Source organism: Pongo pygmaeus, chromosome 5 (assembly GCF_028885625.2).
Source record: "Pongo pygmaeus isolate AG05252 chromosome 5, NHGRI_mPonPyg2-v2.0_pri, whole genome shotgun sequence".
Classification (NCBI taxonomy): domain Eukaryota; kingdom Metazoa; phylum Chordata; class Mammalia; order Primates; family Hominidae; genus Pongo; species Pongo pygmaeus.
Window position 1 is genome coordinate 166,937,371 of NC_072378.2, and position 4,889 is coordinate 166,942,259.

The 4,889-nt window shown below is 35.2% G+C and overlaps 1 non-coding gene across 1 annotated transcript; it reads left to right on the plus strand.

Annotated features, from left to right (window-relative positions):
* The first annotated feature begins 899 nt into the window (after window positions 1-899).
* LOC129039677 (U6 spliceosomal RNA) lies at window positions 900-1,003 on the plus strand. Its single transcript, XR_008503399.1, has one exon. It is a non-coding gene; the product is annotated as a U6 spliceosomal RNA (small nuclear RNA).
* The last annotated feature ends 3,886 nt before the right edge of the window (window positions 1,004-4,889 follow it).

Below are 4,889 nucleotides of genomic sequence, written 5' to 3' on the forward strand. Positions count from 1 at the left end.
GTATTTCTAACTCCGAGTAAACTCGTCCATTTGCTTAGGGTGAGCCCACATTCCCCGCATCCCCCATCTCAGACAACACCATTGGGTCTCCCAAGATGTCCCAAGGAAATCAATAACAATTGATTATTATTAATTCTCTGACACTCTTATCCATGCTTGGAAACACGCACTGACTACTGAATATAGTTAAGGTTCACATCGTAATTTTGTTTTCTAGTAAATCTGTCTTTACTAATAATAATATTTACAGAAGAAAAAGTAGAACTCATTCTATTTTTATCTTGGAATGCATGATACCTCCAGGTAAAGTGGGGTTTTTTGTTTTTTAATGTGTAAGTTTCAAACTGTTAATTTTGAAAACATTTCAAACTTACACAAGTTGCAGTCATAATAAAATGACTCCTTCAGCTAGATGTATCAATCGTGAACATTTTGTCACATTGTCTCATAAAACATGTTTCACGTCTCTCTTTCTCTCTTTACATATATGTGGAGATACATGCATATGCATTTAATTATGTCAGGATTTCATCATTTGAGGGTAATTTACAGACATAATGAAACTTAGCCCCTAAATAACTTCCTCATATATCTCCCAATAAAAAGGTTATTCTCTTATATAACTTCAGTAAAATGATGAAATTCGGGAAGTTGAATGTTGCTATAATACTATTATCTAATTTACAGACTAATTCAAATGTCACCAATTGCCCCAATACACTGGTAAATGTATAATGCTTTAGGGGTATGTTAAGGTCCTGTCAAATGAGATGAAGAGACGTTAACTTGCTTTTGAAAATGGGTCTGTATCATTAAAAATTTCTAAATTCCAAGTTCTATGGTAAGAAAGAGACTCAGTCAATAGCAGTTATTTAAGTATTCAAAAACCTATTGGCACAATGACTTTGGCAACATTTAGACTAAAATTGAAACCATTCAGAGAAAATTAACATGGCCCCTGCACAAGGATGACACAGAAATTCATGAATTGTTTAATTTTTTTTTCTGAATAGAAAAAAGCCATCTGGACTGAATTGCATTCCTCTAAAATACATGTGTTGAAACTCCAATCCCTGATGTGACTGTATTTCTTGATAGGGCCTGTAAATGGGTTGTTAGGTAAAATGGGGTCATGAGGGTGAAACTCTAATCCAGGAGGACTGTTGTTTATATAAGAAAAGGAAGAGATACCAGCGACACACTTGCATAGAGAAAAGGCCATGTGAGGACACAGCAAGGAGGCAGCCGTCTGCACCCTGCGAAGAGAGGCTCACGAGAAACACTCCTGCTGGCGCCTTGATCTTGGACTTCCAGCCCGCAGAACTGTGCAAAAATCCATTTCTGTTGTTTAAGCTGCCTGCCTGTGGTATGTTGTTATGGCAGTCTTAGCAGGCTGACACATTGGGTGAAAATAGAGGTAAAAGCAATAGACTCACCTTCTCAAAAGTTTCTTAAATCATATTTGGTGGCTGAAGCAAACCTAACACCATATGATGCAGTGCTCAATGTAAAATACTTAGGAACATTTTATTTAAAAAGTAGGAAGTGTCAAGGGGCCTAAATGGAAGTAAACATTCAATACTTCACTCAAAGTGGTACAATTTTTATATGAGGACACTATGATAAGTTACATCTATACATATGTATATGTGTGTGTGCATATATATATATATATAGAGAGAGAGAGAGAGAGAGTACAATCACCAGGAGGACAATACAAGGTGATATGATTTTTAAATACATGAATAAAGTAGAATGGAATTCTAGAAAATGCTGAGGTAATCTACAGGAAGGAAAAGAAAAGGAAACGAGAAACAGAAAACAGGTAATACAGTGACAGACTTAAACCCTAAATATCAATTCTAATCTAAATCCATCAGTTCAATGACAGAGATTGGCAAAAATAGATAGAAATACACTACCCAACTACGTGCCATCTACATATGTTGGTGGCTCACGCCTGTCATCCCAGCACTTTGGGAACCGAGGCAAGCAGATCACTTGAGGTCAGGAGTTCGAGACCAGCCTGGCCAACATGGTGAAACCCTGCCTCTACCAAGAATACAAAAATTAGCCAAGCATGGTGGTGTGCGCCTGTAGTCCCACCTACTCAGGAGGCTGAGGCAGGAGAATCGCATGAGGCAGAGGTTGCAGTGAGCCAAGATCATGCCACTGCCCTCCAGCCTGGGTGACAGAGTGAGACTCCGTCTCAGGGAAAAAAAAAAGGAAATAACTGAAAGGAAAAATAGACAAACTCGCAATTATAGTTGGAGACTTCATCACTTCTCTTTCAGCAACTGATAGAACTATTAAACAGAAAATTGGCAAGGATAAAGAACTGAACAATACCGTCAGTCAGCATGATTTGTAGAGCATTCCACCCCAAGATAGCAGAATACACATTCTTTTCAAACATCCATAAATGTTTACCAAGATAGACCATATCTTAGGTGATTTTTAAAAATCAATAAATTTGAAAGAATTAAAATTATACAAAGTATGTTTTCTGGTCATAAGAGAATCATACTAGAAATCAATACAGAAAGACAAAGGAAAATCTTTAAATATTTGGAAAGTAACCAACACACTCCTAAATAATTAAACATCAAAAAGTAAATCTCAGAAGAAATCTGAAAATATATTGAACTGAATAATAATGAAAACAAAATGTGTCAAAATTTGTGAGATGCAGCTAAAGCAGTGTTAAAAGGAAAATTTATGACATATATAAATGTCATATATATGCATATATATGAAAAGAGGAAAAGCCTGAAATCATTTCTCTAAGTTTCTACCTCACAAAACTAGAAAAAGAAGTGCAAACTAAACACAAAGCAAGCAGAAGGAAAGAAATAATGAAGATAGAATAACTCAATAAAATCGAAAACAGGAAAGAAGTAGAAAAAATCAGTGAAACAAAAAGCAGTTCTTTAAAAAAATCTCAAAAAATCTAAAAGTCTCTAGCAAGACTTACAAAAATAAAAAAAAAAACCATAAATCACCAAGGTCAGACAAAAAATCACTAATAAAACAGGGAATATCAGTACAGATCAATCCTTCAATCATTAAAACAATATTAAAGAATAATATTAACAAAAGATAGTTAGACCTTATAAATGAATTCAGTAAAGCTGCAGAATACAAAATAACAAAAATCAATTGTGCTTCTATACACAAAGAATGAACTATCTGAAAAAGAAATTAGGAAAGCAATTCCATTCACAACAGCAACAAAAAGAATAAAATAGGAATACACTTAACCAAAGACATGAAAAACTTGACACTGAAAATTATAAAACAATAATGAAGAAAATTAAAGAAGACACAGATAAACAGAAAGACATCCTGTGTTCATGGATTGAAAACTGAAAAAATTAATATTGTCAAAATATTCATACTACCCAAAGAGATCTAAGATTCAACACAATCCCTATTAAAACTCCAATGGCATTTTTTTATAGCTATAGAGGAACAAACCTAAAATGTGTAAGGAACCACAAAAGACTCTAAGGAGGTAAGTCTATCTTGAGCAAGTAAGATAAAACTGGAGGCATTACACTACCTGACTTCAAAATATATAACACAGCTATAGTAATCAAAACAGCATGGCTCTGACATAAAAACAGTCATTTAAACCAATGGAACAGAATAGAGAGCCCAGAAACAAATCTACGCATCTGTGGGTCAATTGATATTTAACAAGAGTGCCAAAAACACACAATGGGGAAATAATAGTCTCTTCAATAAATACTGTTGGGAAAACTGGATATCCATGTGCAGAAGAATGAAAGTGGACTTTTTCTCATACCATATGCAAAAATCAACTGAAAATAGATTAAAGACTTAAACATAAGTCCTGAAATCATAAAACTACTAAAAGAAAACCTAATGGAAAAGTTTCTTGACATTGGTCTGAGCAATTGTTTTGTGGATATGACACAAAAAGCACAGGCAATAAAAGCAAAAATAAACCAGTGGGATTGTGTAAAATGAAAAGCTTCTGCACAGCAAAGGAAACAATCCACAGAACAAAAAAACAACCTACAGAGTGGGAGAAAATATTTGCAAACCATATATCTAATAAGGGGCTAATATTCAAAATATACAAGAAACTCAAACAACCCAACAGCAAACAAATGAACAAGCAAAATAAATAACCCAATTAAACAATGGGATAAGGCACTGAATAGATATTTCTCAAAAGACGACATACAAATGGCCAACAGGTATATGAAAGTGTGCTCAACATCACTAATTTTCAGGGAAATGGACATCAAAATCACAAAAAGATATCACCTTACACCTCACAAAAGATAACGTGTTGGTGAGAATATGGAAAAAAGGGAACCATTATGCATAGTTTGTAATGTAAATTGGTATAGCCACTATAAAAAACAGTGTGAAGTTCCTTAAAAAATTATAAATAAGGCCAGGCATGGTGACTCACACCTGTAATCCCAGCACTTTGGGAGGCCAAGATGGGCGGATCACCTGAAGTCAGGAGCTTGAGACCAGCCTGGCCAACATGGCGAAACCCTGTCTCTACTAAAAATACAAAAAAATTTTCCGGGCATGGTGGTGGGCACCTGTAATCCCAGCTACTTGGGAGGCTGAGGCAGGAGAATCATTTGAACCCTGGAGGCGGAGATTGCTGTGAGCTGAGATCATGCCACTGCACTCCAGCCTGGGTGATTACAGCGAAACTCCATCTCAAAAAAAAAAAATGATAAATAAGAACTAGCATATGATCCAGCAATTACATTACTAGGTACTTATCCAAAGGAAATGAAATCAGTGTCTCAAAGAGATATTGCACCCCCATGTTTATCGCAGCATTATTCTCAATAGCCAAAATACGGAAACAATCTTATCTCTTATCATTTGTCCAC